General features: G+C 36.0%; 1 protein-coding gene across 3 annotated transcripts in view; it reads right to left on the reverse strand.

Moving 5' to 3' along the window:
- The window catches only part of LOC106791424 (LIM domain only protein 3-like), a 91,533-nt gene that overhangs the window by 58,350 nt on the left and 15,042 nt on the right, over nt 1-18,141 (reverse strand). The gene's annotated exons all lie outside the window — the stretch shown is intronic.

An 18,141-nucleotide genomic window follows, 5' to 3' on the forward strand; every position in this document is an offset into this window, starting at 1 on the left:
CCAAAACTTGTCAAAGAAATTGCAAAGATGCACAATTTACAGCATTGCAATCTCTGACATTTTATGAACTTTACATGCTAAATTTATAACTCGATATGGTATTCCACGCGTAGACAAAAGAGTGCACTTTAATTTAATATCAAAATCATTAAAATCTATTCACTTTTAGTATAAAAAATAGTAACCAAAACTTGTCAAAGAAATTGCAAATATACACAATTTACAGCATTGCACAATCTCTGATATTTCATTGAAAAGTCTTTGTAAATATTTTATAGATAAATATTAATAGCAAAGTATTATGTCCAATGCTTAGGAAAAACTGTAAGAATTCTTCTTTTTCCGATTTCATCGGAATGCTCTTTACATTGATGAGAATACCGAGGAACTACTAGCAATGGCGGATTTCCGGCTTTGACGGTAACAAATATATATATATATATTATTATTATTATATTCGTTCACACAATAAGTTTGAGTTTGAGATAAAGGGAAAGATAGGGGAAAAATAGTGATCGTCGATCGCTTTGTAGCTTGGAATCTACTGGTTGGACAAAGGTACCGTCAATGTTTTTGACGATGCAACGTCGGCTTTGAATAACCTCGAGCGACACCGATGTCCGAACACGAGTGGATCGTTATCTGACGAAGAGAGAAATAGATAAAGGAAGAATCGAGTTTATCGAGTATTTGGGAACTTTTACCGATCACGTCTGAACGTTGATATCATTTTCTTCTTTAACGGTATTATACATTTAGGTATTTGTATTCAGTCGATTGTACTATAAGTTACATATTTGTTTCTAATTTGTTTTGTTAATAAATCTAACGCGCAAAATAATTTTCAGCATGCGTTACGTTTATCGAAACAATTTGTGTATTTGGAAGAAAATAAATATTATAATATTTATATATGTATAAAATGTTATAACAAAATATTTGTTAATATTTACAAGGAAAGAAATAGTTTAGGAGAAGAGAATAAATATACAAAAAAAGGAAAGAGAAAAGTGGTATGCCTTTTAAAGAAAGAACGAGAAGTCGAGGGTTGAACGAAAGGGGTTGGACTTGCATGGAAGTGTTCAGAAGGAGAGAAGAAGGGTAGGGGTGGTGTTAGTTTCCGTAGCATTGACGGGTCACAATACAAGCTCCGATATCGTCGACACCTCCCCTAATTTTCTCTCTCTCTCTCTCTCTCTCTTTCGCTTTATGCAACAACCCTTCGGCACAATCTCCATCGTTATGGGACTCCAAGAGGAAAATGTAGCCAAGCCGAGGAATCTTATTCAACTTCTTCCGGACACCCTGTGACGTTTTCTTACAATCTCAAAAAGTATTCTCGTGTTAGACCTAGACGCATTATTTTTTATTTTCTTTTTTTTTTTTTACCTAAAAATATCGTCAACAATTCCAAGAAATACACACGCGTGTGTATACGATTTGTACGAATGTGTCGAATTCTTGCGATTATTCGAATAATTTCGGAGACAAAAATTGGCGTCGGCTTTTTCGGGACAAATATTTTTAGACTCGCGTGAATTTCATTATCAACGCCGGTTATATCCGACATCCATCCTAAATATTTCAAACCTGTTAATAATCTTAAGAAAATTCGAACGTTGCGTCAATCTAATTTTCGTAAATACATACGATTAATTAGAAATATGATTGAAAATTTGTGTCGATTATTTTTTACTCAAACAAAAACGAAATCTCGATCGTATTCGTAAGATTTGAGAACGTGCGATGGGTCGTAGAAACGGAACGGAACATTTTGTCCCCGACTGAAATAACTTTAATGGGACGTTGGTTAGCCGTAAGCGTAGCGATGTCCCATTGTCGGCTCGAAAATCGGAGTGAGAGGGAATGAGAGAGGAAGGGTGGAAGGGAAAGGGGAAGGGTAAAGGGAAGGGTAAAGGGAAGGGCATGAATTCGTCGTGTAAAATCTATTATCGGTTCGCTTATCGTTGCATTGGCAACGTACAATGGATAATATCGGTGTTAACCGTCCTCGAACGAGCGATGAGTTAGCAGCACGTCGATCGGTGACGTCACTATCAGTTGTTTCCGGCTCAGCAAGCAGACAGCAAGCGGGTAATCGAGTAAGCGAGCGAATCAAGCTGCTGGTACGATACACACCACCCGTTTGTATCATACTAATATATTTTTCCTCTTCATATGCAACTTTCATGGATGCAATACAAGCTTTCGTTAGTATTGTTCAATGAACTCAATCAAAAACTTTCCAAATGATGAAGAAATTTATTCCAATATGATCAACAATACTAATCTCTTAAATCCCTATAATTACGTACCATAGTTGGATAGAAATCGTGAGGGATGGTAGATTGGGGAGAGACGATTGACAAAAGTTTTTCCAAAAGATGATGTATCTGTTCTCGAGGTTAGAACTTTCTCTCCCCTGTTTTTGTTCCTAACACCCGACACGCGTTCAACATTTATTTGCCCGGAGTCGTTTCTCTTCTCCTTCATTCTCAACTCTCTCTTTCTCTTGCACGCTGGGTGTATCGTTTCGGTGACACTGGGCCACGACGATAACGATGATCGTTTGGTGATCGTACCGAGATAAAGCTAGCACAGTGAGTGAACGAACGAACCAACCAAACCAAACTAACCATCCAACGAAAGAGTGAGAGAGAGAGAGAGAGAGAGAAAACGTATAGATGGATAAGCGTGATAGAGTTAGAAGAGGTGGTGTGGGAGGCGGGGGTAAAAGTGGGGGGTTTGGCTGGGTAATAGGGGGTCAGAGGGGTGGTTAGGGGGAGGTGGAAAGAGAGATAGACACAGCACGGACAGACGCAGTGTAGCGATAGGCGAGAACGGAAAACGCGTACGGGGCTTGTGACCGAAATCCGGCTAATGGTTTCACTGAATCAAACCGGCCGGTCTGCCGGCCAACGTTTAACGGAGCAAACAGACAGAAAATGGAGCGCAACCGCATATAAAGAGTCGATGATAACGAAATGATATATGACTCGAAGCGAGAATATAACGGAGAGCCCAGCCGACCACCCAAAACCCCCACCTACACCTCTCTCACTCTCTCTCGTTTCCTAGCTCGGTTGGTCTCATTTATCTATCTATCTCTTTTTCTCTCTGGTGTGATTGATCGGCCTGCAGATACCATGCGATACTCGCTTCCAGGATTAAGTGAATGCCCTGATACTTAATAATTCTCGAATCCCGCAGGAAGAATACGAGCTGTTCCCTCTTTTGTTAACACGTCACGAATAACGGAGAAAGAAATAGAGAAAGAGAGAGTGAGAGAGAGAGAGGGGCATGTTATTTACGAATCGGAAAGCACATAGGTATCGAGGTTTAGTTTGATATCCAAAGTTTTTGAGGAAAAAAATCGTTGAACAGAGTGGTGTTAAGTTTATCTTTTTATAAACTTTTTATTCTATTTCTAAAAGATGAATTATTTCGTACTTTCTTTAGGGAGGGGGAAAGTTATTATGCGATTGGAAGAAAATGGGAGTGTGAGAGAGAGAGAGAGAGAGAGGGTACGATGAAATTTTGTTCTTACGTTTAAAACTCATTTTCAGTGAAGTGATCTTGATAAAGGTAACGATCGGAAAATTGAAGAAAATTTCTTATACGTTCGCAGACTGGTACGATCATCCTGAACGTAAATCAGTTTTTAAGTACACTTACTACTACTACTACTACTAATAATAATCGTTCTTTTCCTTGATATTCGATGAAGCGTTACTTAATAATTATCTTTCGGTAGATAATGGTTAGGATAATTCGATATTATCTTTTTAAGTAAGTAGTAAGAAAAAGAGAGAGAGAGGGAGTCATCGATTCGATTAGGTTAAGACCTCGTAAAAGGCAGACAAGCGTGACACGAAAAGTATCACTTCTTTTCTTTTAGGTGCAAGTTTTCGTAATATTTGCAATTCGCCCCTTTTATAGGAACAAAATTACCGAAATATTCGTATCGGTTGTTCAACAATTTTTCACGAATTTCGATCCCGTTTGACGACCATTATTTGATTGTTGTTTTATTCTTTTTACCTAAAAGGGGAAAAAGAAAAAAAAAGAAAGGGAAGTAATATTTGTCAAAAAGCTCATTGTATGTGTTGCATTATAATGTACAGAAGAATATTAAAACAACGTCGAGACTATATTTAACTACCCCTTACCTTTCCCCCTTTCCTTTTATTATTTTTTCCCTTTCTTTTTTTTTACTTTACCTTGCTTTTGTATTGGAAAAAAAAAAAACTGGACAAATATCTTGTCACGCTTATTTTACAATATAACATTGTATAGAATTTTGTGTTACGCGGGATTATGGTATAATATAATTTATTATTTTATTTCGTGTTTCGATTTGAAAATCACGCGAAACGATAGAGAAATAAAAAAAAAAATAAAAAAAAAAACAGTAGCTATTGCATACGTGTGTATATAGATTAGGTATCGTGCGGAAGCTCGTTAAACTATACCAGCGCACGATGGTTAAGTAAATGTTGGCTCGGTAAGTTAATTCCCATGGTGTATTACTTGCTTCGAAATAGGCCGTTAACAGTAAATAATACTGCAACTATTACCGCCAAATGGCGCCCTTACCGAAGAAATATGGCACTCGTACAAATCGCACTTAAGAATCCACCCCTTCTACTTCTTCTTCTTCTTCTTCTTCTTCTTCTTCTTCGTGCAATCGTGTGCGATCAACTAAGAAGAAAAAGAAGAAGAAGGAAATGGGGTTTCTCTATGTAGCAGTTACGTCAACACCCCACCCCCACTTCCATTCCTTTTCCTTCTCATTCACCACCCCTAACATACTCTCCACTATTTTAGTCAATGTGTCGTTCGCAGACAATCGGTATCGATTAACTATCGTTTATCTCAACTAAATTATAAGTTTCATGTGTTTCGATCTGAACATTACTTTAATATTTTCATACGAGAAAGATCATTATGATTAATTCGAATTTTTTTCTATAAAAAAACAAAAGATTTTTCTATTTGCATCAATTGAATCCATCAGATAAGGATTAGGTATTTATGAATAATTACAAACTTTGATCCTATTTTTAGATAATCTTAGATTCAAATCTTGTCATTTTTCAGCGAATAAACAATTGTTAATACAATCAATGGTTTCGTGGAAATATCAAGGGATAGGATAATAATAGGATTGGTAAAAAAATTGGGTGATTGAACGAACAGGATTCGAACCCGAATTTTTCTATTTTCGATCAAGTGTTCTTTAACCTTTGAACTATCAATTCATCGGACGATTTCTTATTTCATTTGGAATTACATAATCTAGAAAATTATTCACAGTATTTTATTAAGTGTTGAAGTTTTAAGTTAAGAAATTGATTCGATTAAAAAGTATTGCAAAATTAATGTTATTCGAATTGATTTACAACATACTTATCGCAAACTTCGTAATTTCGTAACGTAGAAGTGGAAAACGATTCGTATATTATTTAAGATACGTAATAGCCGGACATGAGGTTTAGGATTCCTTTAATTATTCAATTCTCTTGCTCGTTAGGTCGGTTTAAACGAAGATTTAGGCTACGTCCGGAACTTTACCTAGATAGTATTTCGTAATCTGTAATCCTGACCAGTTGTATTGAATTATACAAAATCATATAATACGATTCTCTTCTCAGAAAACATTTGATTATTCTAACTAATCCTACCGATCAATCAAATTTTCATTAATTTCAATCAATTGATCAATTTGATTTCTTTCTCTCAATTATTAACGAAGAACAAACAATCATATTAATGAATAGAATTATAAATTAGGATTGAAATAGACAAGAAAAAGGGCACGACTAGGTAGAGACTTTAATGCTCATTCTAGTGGTTCGAGTTCTTTGAATAATAAACGAAGAAACTTAAACTTATTTGCGAAAAATAAGCTGCAAAAGGGGGAAGTAGGTATATATATATATATATATATATATATATATATATAAACAAAAAAAAAAGAAGATCGGATTGGAGACTCGTCTTTCCGTTTATATTCCTTTACTTTTATTTATTTATTCTGCTTTTTCTTTTCTTTCCTTTTTCTTTTTTTTGTTGCGTTGCGTTGTGTTGTATCCGGAACTTTAGCCGGAAACGAGAGGAGAACGGAGAGACGCCAGCTCATTTGCGATTCGGTAGGGACTTCCGTCGCGTCGAGTACACACAGCTTCGTTAAAATATTCACCTGACTTTCTTTATACTTCTTTTTTTTCTTCTCTCTTTTTCTTTTATTTTATTTCTTATTTTTTTTCTGTTTTAAAATACGTTTTACATTTGAATAAGAGTAACACGAAATATAATAATGATTATATCTTAAATCGTTTCATTATTAATGTAATCCCTTAAAAGTAATTTATTTTACGTTTAATAGAGGAACAATAGTTAGTCGATCGGTGAGTAAAATTTGAATAATAATTTTCCCGCGTTAAACGGTGTAAAGTAAACAAAGCCGATCACACAAACACCGCCTATCTTCCCGTTCTTCTTCCTTTGATGTTTTCTAATGTGCGTTGCTCATTTAACGCACGGATGCCTCGGTAAGCAAAATCATCCTTTGCTATTTGCAAAGCTCGGGAGAGAAAGAGAGAAAGAGAGAGAGAGAGAGAGAGAAAAAGAGTAAGCGAGAGAACTTCAACAAAGATTTTCCATGGCGGACTGAATTTGCTCGTTACTCGGCTAGTCATGCGTAAACATATTTGTGGTGGTGGTGGTGATGGTCTCTCACGCGTGTTAGAAAGAGAGAAAGAGAGAGACAGACAGATCAAAACGAAAGTTTAAAAACGAAATTATCTAATAACACACACACACAAAATTGATCAATTTATTCCTATACAAATCAAAGATTAATTATTGGTGTATTGATTTAGCGAAAAAAGGGTTAAAGTTATATTAAAACAATTAGTTAAATCAATTATATTGGATTATTATAAAAGTCCTGCATTAAATTGAAAGTTAAATTCGTGTTGGAGGACAACGCGGAAGATTAATCGTTCATCAAATTAAATGACCTTAATGATTTTTCCAATATGAATAGATTTTCCTATAACGGGATAGAGATAGAGACGTGACGTGACGAGACGGGGTGGAGGGTGGGCGGGGGGTTAGGGGGATGATTTAGCTAGAAGTTAATCGAATTCTGTCGATTAAAAATCGCGAGTTAAAGATAGCCAAGGGGTTGCGTCCCACTGAAAGGGTGAGTGGACCGTGGAGCTATAAACGAGTTTCTCTCTTGCGAGGATAGAACCACCCTCGGCCTCGGTTGACCAAATTTCTCGAGCAGATAATTGCTTGGGGCTCTGATAGTACTCGAAAATCGAGTAAGAACGTCCTAAGGGTTGTTGTTCACTTCGTAGATGAGAACGCTGAACGAAATCACAACAGATCCTGAACCTTTTAAATTTTTATTCATCGTTAAATTAAAATTTGTTAGAGAAGCGTAAGAGAAACGCGCGATGGGGGTGTAGGTTTCGTTCAAAGTACGTCTTAATAATAAAAGAAAACATATTTAGTTGCATATATGCGAATAATAGTATTCGCAAAGTTTGAAATTGGGGTTGGTTAGCATAAAATGTAAAATAAGCTCTGGCCATAGCATAAATTGTATTCCCATTAGTAGAGTACCGCTTGGTGGTAGACATGGTACTACTACCACTACTATCATAATAACCAACACACCGAGACTGCTTGAATTTGAATATAGCCGGATTAAAAATTAAATATTACTAGGGAAGGTAGAAGGAGAGTTAACTAAGGGCCAACGATTAGAGTCGAGAGAGTTCTGGAATGAAAAATCATACGGATATTAATGCGAAAGAAATATTATGTTTTAACATTATTATTTATTCGATAATATCATTCAGTTTAAATATCTCCCACATATAACGAATTGAATGAAATTATATTAACATGAAAAAAATTGTAATATGTAAATATTTAATATCGAAATTTGTGTTAAAATGTTAATCCTTAGAATATCGAACAATTGCCGATTATATTAAGTTTCCTCTGACTAAACTGTAAATGATTTGATCGTGATTTGATTTGTGAACATTTGTTCTCGCATGATCTCGTACGGCACGTTTGCGTTACCGTCCCTTCCCATAACCATTTCTCGTGATATATTCAAGTTGATCGAGGCACAACAACGCACACCTGTAATTCACAGTGAATACGATACCAATACGATATAATAGAGGTATGGCATAAGTTAGTCAGTCGTTTCTATCATAATGTAAGAAAAACAAGATGGTTCTAAAGTCGCGAAATAAGAATCTTGTTAGGTAGAAACGGTTAACCAGACTACATCCGTCATAATAATACGGGAGACAAGCAAGGAAGTATATAAAAGGGCTGCTCGTAACTTCTCGTTTGCGAACCTTTTGTTTTGTGATATTGCCTAGCCCCTAGGTAAGACCACCTTAGCTTTTTTTTCTTTTTTTCTTCTCTTCTTCTACTACTACAACCACCATATATGTCCTATATACTTTTCTTATTCTCCTTCAACTCGAATCCAAGATCGTTCCGAGCAAACTGCCTTTATGTCTCGTTGGAAGATTCATTCCTACATCATCTAAGTTTATGGTCTATGAAAAAGGATGGATGATTTTTCGAGAAATAACTTTAACGAGGAAATATAGATCAACCTGATATTATTTGAATTACGTTTGTATTGCGTTGCTGCGTTTCATTTCCTTATATACATATGTATACGTTCGATCAATTTAATATACGGGTTTCCTTTAGTTTTAATTGGAAAACGAGAAGTGTTAACCGTAAGAAGAAGAAGAAGAAGAAGAAGAAGAAGAACAGAACGAACAGGGATACTAATTTTCCAGGGACTCCGAGTGTATTTACACCAACTGTAAGACAGACAAATGCGTTCTGGTCAGTCTAGGGAGGCTTGGATCACGAGAGAGAAAGACAGAGAGAGAGAGAGAGATTTACAAGTTTAGTTAGCAGCGATCACACCCCCGGGACACGTTGCTCGATGGGGGTGGACCGGACTTCGATATGAAACTCACGAGAGGGCACTCTAGTAGTCTACGTTTCATTCTCTTTTACTTTAACTCGTATTCGTTGACTGTTCCTATTACCTATCGGCTATTTTACTTTGTTCAATTTTATTCCTATACTAAATTAGAATGATCGGAATTATTTGGAATAATACTGATTAATGATTTGATAATTAATAGACGCGTAATAATTGTTTAACGTTAGAAATAGGAAAAAGTATCCATTGGGAACGTTGCCCTTTAGAAAATCCCTTTATTTTTTTTTTTACGTAGGACGCCCAACAAATCTCTCCCACTTCCTAACCGTTACGAATAGCGAGCCGTTAGGGTGTCATTTTTTTTCCTCGTTTATGAATGACCAGCAGTAGTAACAGCGGATAAGCCCAGTATCCAGGATATATCGTGGCAGGAGCTTGAAACCCACCCCCTGACTCTCTCCCCCTCCCCTACCCCCCTTTCCTATCCTACCATGGCATTTGTTTGAATTATTTTATATCCCTACGATTTTTTATTATCAGTATCTTCCTTTACCAGGTCCACGTGTATTACGGATTCGTATTCGCCTATATACGCGAATTCTCTAATAAATATTATTTCCCTTGTGAAATATATTTTTTTCTATTATTATTATTCAACTTAAAATGAATGTTTTCGAATTATTTTTCAAGAAAATAATAAATTGATAAATCACGGGGGAACAAGTTTTAATTGAATTTTATAACTTTAGAAAAATTTTGTGAGAATTTTCGGATTAAAGTAAAATAGGATGCTTGAAAATATTCAAACGAAAGATCGAAAAAAAAGTTTGAATGAAATTGTTGGTATCTCTTGTAAAGCATCGTGGTAGACATCGTCGAGGTTGCTCGGGGTTGGTTTCTCGTCGTAGAAACGATGCCCCGTTTGGCGGTCCAAAACCGCGTCGCATAATGGGAAAATTTGCGTAAACGGCGGGGTCATTAAGCGCTCCCTCTTGCGTGCGAATGTGCGTGTGGTGGTCGCCGATGTGGAGACGGGGCTATAACTCGCGGTAATACCAACCTAACCGTGTACCCATGATTATAACGCTACCAATTAGTCAAGCCGGCTTAGGATGGCAGCTCTGCCCCAGGACAACCGTTTCTATCTACGTGCGTGTAACCTATACGCTTTACTATCTATCTATGTGTATATACAATACGTATGTGTTTACTCGTACACCAACAGAATTTCTCTCGAATCCTACGAACCCATAATCGTCTTTCTGTATTTCTATGTTTCTACAAGATTTTGTTGTTTTATGTTTGAATTGTAAAATTGTTTATTAATCGAATTATCATGATTTTTTTGTTGAAATTATTATATCGAGATGAACATTTGTTTAAAGTATTTTCTCTTAATTTAGTATTCTCTCAGTATAATAAATTTTACAGTTTTATTATTTAAAAAGTAGAATATTAGAATATATGTCCTTTGTAATATTATATATGAGACTATGAATTTTAACGTTCGCGTTGCTGAAAAAGTCCTGATTTAATAAGATCGAAATATAACGTTCTACAATTTTTATCCTTTCCAACTTCCCTTGCGACACATTTATTTATAATTTTCTCTTACGTTTAATTTTATTATTTAATTACACGTTTATGGGGGAGGGGGAGGAAACTGATAAGACTGGTTAGATTTTTCATGTACATTTTGGAAGTAAATAAATAAAAATGATGGTAAAAAGAGTAACAAAAAATTGTAAGGGTAGTTTCTACGAAAGGGTTGAATCGGCATTCGGCAATGCGTCGTCGTCTACGTCCACAAGTGGCAAGTTTAGTAATTATTTAGCTAAATTGCGAGACGGTTGTACGCGACACACGACTACTACGTGCAACATGTGTTTGAAACTGGGGAAAAATTGTTGAATTAATGACTCGCCCATTAATTACGTTTATGAGTCCAAATTGTTCTCGGGGTTGTCGAGAATTTATGTAAATGGAATCTACGAATCTAAATGATAAACGAAGAAAATGCGAAACTTATTGATCGCGCGTTTGAGACAACAATAAATATCTATTTCAAATTCAAACGAAAGGATTCGTTTACGCGAGCTTAAACAAAAGGTTACATTTTTATTCGATGATATTCAGCAAAGCTTATCGTTAAAATTTCAAACGAGATAGATAAAAAAAAAAAAAAGGAAGATAGAATGAATTATTTCAACATTTTAGAATAACGCTGATATTTTAGCCGTCAACTCGTCTCGTACCGTTTCCCTTTAAATGGGTCAAAACTAATAACTACTCAATTTATAGAATATGTCTAAATTTTAATCAAAAAAACTATGATAATTTTAAAATAATATTCTAAGTTTATAAAACGAATCCGTGGCATAGAACACATTTGTTGGTGAATAATAAATATAATAATAAAACAAATACTATATTTTTTTTCCCCCCCCCCCACATATAAAGTAAATCAATTTGTCGATTGGGAATTCGTCAATTATATTGAAAATCGTATCGTGAGTTTTAAACGTGCTGCGTAAATTGAAAATCACTTGGAGGGTTTGGACGAATCGCGGAACTTGTCAGGACGTGTAGTTCTCTTCGTATGGGGGTTGTTCCTCAGCGCGTTTGTTTTTCCACTTTCCACCCTTCTCGGGCTTCGCCTCTTCTCGTTGTTGGCCTCGGGCAAGACATACGTATTACGTTTGTACGTATCATATATATATAAGCACACACGCACACATATCTATATTCCGTGACGGCGTATGGTAGGTAGGTATCAGCTGTTTAATTAATTCTACGTCTCGTACAAATGAAACGTAGAAATATAATACGCTATCTGACGGTTTGTGCAATGGGAAAACGGAAGTCCTGATATAGTAGTAGTAGTAGTAGTGGTGATGATGGTGGTGATGGTGGTGGTGGTCTGCTTTTTAAAAAGCATCGCGAAAGCCCTTCGAGCGTCGACAACGCGCCAGTTACGTTGCACGAATCCGATGTTTTCCTTTTACTTCCAACATTCTATTTCCTTCTCTCTCTTTCTCTCATTCATTTGCTAACTCACTCACACATTCATTCGTTTCTTTTTATCGTCGACCATCCATCCATCCGAGTTCCACCACGTCGATCTCCTTTTTACCCTAACTTGCCCCTACCACCCTTCTTCTATCACGAAACTTTTTTGCTATTTTGTTTTTCGAAACTTTGTTCGAGCTTTCGGCGAATCGAAAGAAAAAGAGAAAGATTCGATCCTGACGACGACGACGACGACGAGGAGAAATATATTTTTCATCCCTATTGTTTTTTTGTTTCATTTTACTTTTACTTTTATTTTTTACTTTTTCGGTTTTTTTTTTGTTTTTTTCATATCTACAAATATACAAGGGATGAATTCAAGATCTCGCGCAAGAACATTTGATTTCATAAAGATTGCAAATTATCATTTGAAAAGAGGAAAAAAAACCTGTCAATAATTTATTAACAGAGAAAAATTAGGCAGAAGATAATATGAGTTACACATACACATAAAAAGATTTTAAGACGATATTGTAGACTATTATCGTTATACACATGCGCAATGTTCGGAAAGTCATATAAACAACTTTCAATAAAAGTAAATAACATAGAAGACAAAGGCTCATTTCAACAGTGGATTTCGAGTAGGACGGTGCTCCGAACATATACTCAGTGCTTCTAAATTGCAATAGACAGTTTTTTTTCGATTAATTAACAATTATTTAAATATTTTAATACACACTATTTATATTTCAGATTATTTAAACATATATGTATTGGTTTAAGCATTACATATACTTATTAACATAATTTAAATATTAAATAATTTCGATGTGATATTTTTTTCGATGACAATTTCCCCCTCCAAAGTCACCACTGCACAGGTACGTTAAAACAAATATATATTAGTTTAAACAATTACATAAATACTTAGAAATGCTAAAATCAGATCGTTGTAATCCGAAATTTTATTGATTACATGAATTTTCCTTTTTTACACATTTTACCTCTATGTCTATTATTTCATATAACAAATTATTTTATAATAATAATATGAATTATTTTCATTACAATAAAAACGATTACACCTTTCACTTATAAAAATTTAAGCGAACATAAACAATCAACATAAAAACGTCGAGTAGCAGAGAGACGCATAATTTAGAAAAGCGAATTGCCCGATAAGAAGAGGAGAAATGGAGAAGGTTAATTTATGCGATCAATGCCAACCAAAAAAGGGATACAGAGAAACATAAAAAAAGAATGAAAGAAAAAGAAAGAGAGAAAAGAGTAGGGAAAGGGAGGGAGGAAAAGAAAAAAGGAATAGAGAAAAGAAAGAAAGAAAGAAAGAGAAATAAAAAAAGAAAAAGAGGAATTAAATTTAGTATGCCGTTTCGTTGGAACGTGGACGAGGACTCGTGTCTTCCTATTTTTTTTTATTTTCACACAGATTTCTACTCTCTCTCTCTCTCTCTCTCTCTCTTTGTCTCTTTTTATCGCAAGAACGAAGAAAAAAAAAAAGAGAAAGAGATAGTTTAACTTTCGATCCTTCCAATCGAGCTTTCCCTTCGGCCACCAATTTCCTTTTATCTCCGTTTACCTTGGACCAACACGTACTATGGATTGCATTTTTAATTCGTTGGGTCGTTGGTTTGGTGCTTGCACTACGAGACCACAGGAGAACCACCGATCACGTTTTCCTTTTTCATTCCACTTCCTAATTTTTCTTATTCTTCTTCTTCTTCTTCTTCTTCGTTGTTCATCTGCTTTCTCGTTCTTGTTGGGTTTTGTTTTTCTTTTGTATTTTTATTTTATTTTTTAATCGTATCTCTCGTTCAAAACGGTAAGGTGGAATCTGATAGCCATTGCCAACGTTACCTGTTTGTTGTTATATCGCTTTCCGAGAGACTGATCTATCCGTCCACCCTTTGAATTGATAGCCTTCTCCTGACTATTCCTGTTTGCTTGAATATCCGCTGTTTGTATTCTGAATGATCGTGTTAGAGATACACGATCAAGGTAATGGTTCATGTTCTGACAATATTTCATGTTAACTTGAGTCAATAATTATTTCCTATCTAACTGGATATTAGGATATTTGTTTTTGTGTACACCTGATATACCTTAACGAGTTTTCTCATATATCTAACATTTATAATTTTCTTTTTATTTGGATTAAACATAATTGTGGACTGGCTTGGTTGGTCAAGATTTTATTTATTTAATTTTGTTTTATGTTCGTATCGAATAAAACCCAAGTAATTTATCAATTTTTGTAGTTTTCCAAAAGTATAACCGGATCGAAATATTTTAGACAAAGTATTGGAACAGTATTGGAAAAATGATTGAAAGTGTTACCTAGCGAATACTGAATAACACATAATAAATCTAACGAACAAAAAAAGGACACCATTAGATTGTTTATAATTCAAATCTCATTTCCTTATTCGTAAATCTAGGAAAACAATCCCAAAAACAATTGGATACCAACTAGTAATGGTTGATAGAGTCGTCTATGAAAGAATTTGTTTCCTCAACAACGATTAACTGGTAAAGTATGAAATTTGGCCTAAACGATTGGTCGAACTCGCACAGTTTGCATAGCTCTTGTTTTCTCGTTCGTTCGTTCGTTTTCTCGTTCGCTCATTCGTTCGTTCGTTAGTTCGTTCGTTCGTTCGTTCGTTCGTAGAATATCCGCAGGCTATGCGAACGAATATATCGCGATACACACCGGCTTTATTAGTGCACGGCTATAAATCAGCGAACGGATCTATTTTGAACCGTTCCATGATTTTCGTGCCAGCTAAAGCGGATATAAATTTGCGGTCGGGATTGTGATATCGCGAACGATCCGATTTGGCAGGGAAGTTTCGCGCGAGATAAAAGGTTCTCCCATCAACCCAACCAACCCAACCAACCCAACACGTTATTTTCAAGTGACAACGAGAATATTGTTACCCTTAATTTTTATGCAAGAAATACTTTTTTATAATTCAATTAGTTGTTTCTTTCATCATTCCAAAAATCAAATTATTAATAAATAGGTATCTTAAGGAATTTGGGCACATTCACAAAAGAACTAGAACTTCGTTTTGATTTATTGAGACTTCTTCAGCAACTTAATCCCTAAACTTCAGCATCATTTTTATTATTTAAGCAGACATACATTTTTTTAAATATTTTTCTGAATATCCAAATTCCCTTTAAGATACCTAATTATTAATAATGTTTTATAATAAAAAAACCACCACCTACCATTCACTATTACGAATATAAGGAAAGACAAGAACGATACCAAAAAAAAAAATGTATGAAATTTCAGTGTGAAAAGTCGTGTTTGGTTGAGGGTGTTGTGTCCAAAGGTGGGGGAAGGGGAAGGGTATATGTGAAAAAGCTGTAAAATAGGCAAAAGGTTTCTATTCATTGACGTTTTTCGATGGGGTAGTACGACACGTCCGGCACAGAAATTAGCGTTACCAGTCCGACGTTGGTTAACGATGGAGGGGTTCGCGTTCGCGAGGGTGACCAAGCGGATGGCTTCCATATACGTATATCGACGGGTTCGCATCGATTATATGCTCGATTAATTCGCGAGCTACCACCCTCTGCCACCGTCGAGTTTGGTTCGCTTGGTTCAGTTCTCTCTGTCTCTCTCTGTCTCTGTTTCTCTTGCACGGATTTGCCACACACGATCGATCCGAATGTCTTGCAAACTGGGCTCTCACCAATTCTCCCCCCCCCCTACCCCGTTTACTTACACCTTCCCAATCTTCTCTTTAAATCTCTCGTTAAATCATATTAAATATTGTTTGTATTATAAACTCGTTGTTAATTTAATATAATTGTCATATAATTATAATATCGAACATATAATTAACTCAATTTTCAACGTCGAAATAAATGTTAGTTCGTTGCGTGTGTGTATATGTCGTTTTGTAAGATTAAATAACGATAATTTTTTTATTATCATTTTTGTTTGTTTCTTTTTTTTTTTTACGATATTTGTGTTGTACGGGGGATAAGATTGATATTTCTGTTATTTGATACGTCATGATTTATATTCAACTAAGGAAAAATGTGATTATTTGAGGAATATCAAAACTGTCCTTAACTGTCACTGTATATTTCGGATATAAAATAAAATGGATAAATCATTTTACCTATCGAGACATTTAACCTATTTTCTATCTATATAATTCTCATATACGTTTCTTTCTGTGACTAGGACATATAAGTAATATACGAGACGTTGAAAAAGACGTTCGAATGTGGATACAATTCGATCGGCTGTTGAATAATTGATAAAAATGGATTAAAAATAAAATTAACTCGACGGAGAAGTTGACGGGTCCTGTCCTCGGTAATCAGAATTTAGTTAGATCGATTTTCGTTATCTTACTCCTGGCACAAAAGAAAATTATAATCGAATATAAAATAAAAAAAGAAATGATTTCTATTTTATATTTCATATATATTAACGCGTATTAAATTATAAAAGAACAATTTATATAAAGAACAGTTGCCCGCTCCGCAGCCCCCGCTTTCCCTCACCCCTGTTATCCATAAAAGAAGATCAGAAAAGGTAAATATCACGAAGCAATTAAGGTAAATGTTCGTAATAGATGGATCGATCAATTGAGGATCAATGAGAAACGTTTGGATTGGTGGTGGTAGGCATCTAGTCTAAGTACGGGTGTGAGAAGGGAGCGAGAGGAGTGGATAGGGGTAGTAGTTAGGTAGCTAGCTAGCTAGCTAGGGGTAGTAGCTAGGTAGGAGAAATCTGATGTTCCTACCGATGGTCGATGTATGCCGGCTATTCCGAAGGGCAGTAGCCAGTTCCGGGTGCCGTGCGTTACACGAAGGGATGGATTTGGATTTGAAGGGTGGCTGCCAGGTCGGCGAAGGACGCCGGGTGCGCGAGGTGCCGTCGAGGGTTGGCTAAGGGGGTGGAGAGAGAAGGCCAGGAGAAGCAGAGTATCGGAGGTTGGTTGAGCAATTAGCGAGCCGTCAGTGGCACAGTGGCTGACAGGGGCCATACAACCTACCTACCTACTACCACCCACACAGTTACACCCCCCTCTCTCCCTCTTCCTCTCAGTTGCGTTCCAGAAACGCACGCCTTCCTCCCCAGGATCTGGCTCGAAGGATCGCTTCGCGTTATCCATAATTAGAATGTTCAGCGGCTACGGTTATGCCATTACTACTCGTTATTATCGGCTCTTCAAAAGCGCTTTGCCGTCAATCCAAAGCTCACCAGCTAGCAGCAGCAGCAGCCGATTCAAGCCCCGTTCAAGGCCTTTCATGCGACCAACATTACCAATGCGAACGCATATGTAAAGCTTTGCTTCATCTCTCTCTCTCTCTCTCTCTCTCTTCTTCTCTCTCTCTCTCTCTCTCTGACTGTGTATCGCAGTTCTCTTCAATTGAACGGCTGATCAGTTAGAAGGACTTTCTACTTACAAGTACTCCTCCTGTCAAGTCTTTAAACGGACGCTCGATCTTTTTATTCAATATTTTTTTCTTTTTTTTTTTTCTGACATTATTTTTTTATTCTAGCCAACGTCGAACAGTTACTTTGGTAATAGGAAAAGACAAAAAGTGAATGAAACCCCGTCGATATCATTTTCAATGATCCAAGCAAGCTTCCTTTTCTATTTGCATCGTTTAATTTAACTTTGTTCTCGATAGAAAATCTCCGATGACAGTACCACGGTATCGTGTTTATTCTTTTATAAAGTTCTGTGTCTCGTGACACCCGGAAATTCGATTCGCGGGGAATTTAAATTTGCGGATGAGGACAATGACAAGTTTTTATTTCACGACATTGGATTATTTTAGTGTAATAACACTTAATGGCCATTAATTATCGATTTAATGTACAACCTTTTTGTATTATTCTGGAATAAATTCGATTAGAATGATTTCCCCTTTTGTTTTCATTTTCAAATGTGAAATCATCTTTCGAGTGGTTTACCACGTATCCTATCACCTACGTTTTTTCCTATCTGGGCAACGAGAACGGACAGAATAGAAAACAAATCCTGGAATATATCTGGTCTCGTTATTAAAACGATTCGAATAAGAGAGAAAGAGAGAGAGAGAGAGAGAGAGAGAGAGAGTGTGCG

Source organism: Polistes canadensis, unplaced genomic scaffold (genome assembly GCF_001313835.1).
Source record: "Polistes canadensis isolate GaletaPanama2010 unplaced genomic scaffold, ASM131383v1 scaffold_307, whole genome shotgun sequence".
Lineage (NCBI taxonomy): Eukaryota > Metazoa > Arthropoda > Insecta > Hymenoptera > Vespidae > Polistes > Polistes canadensis.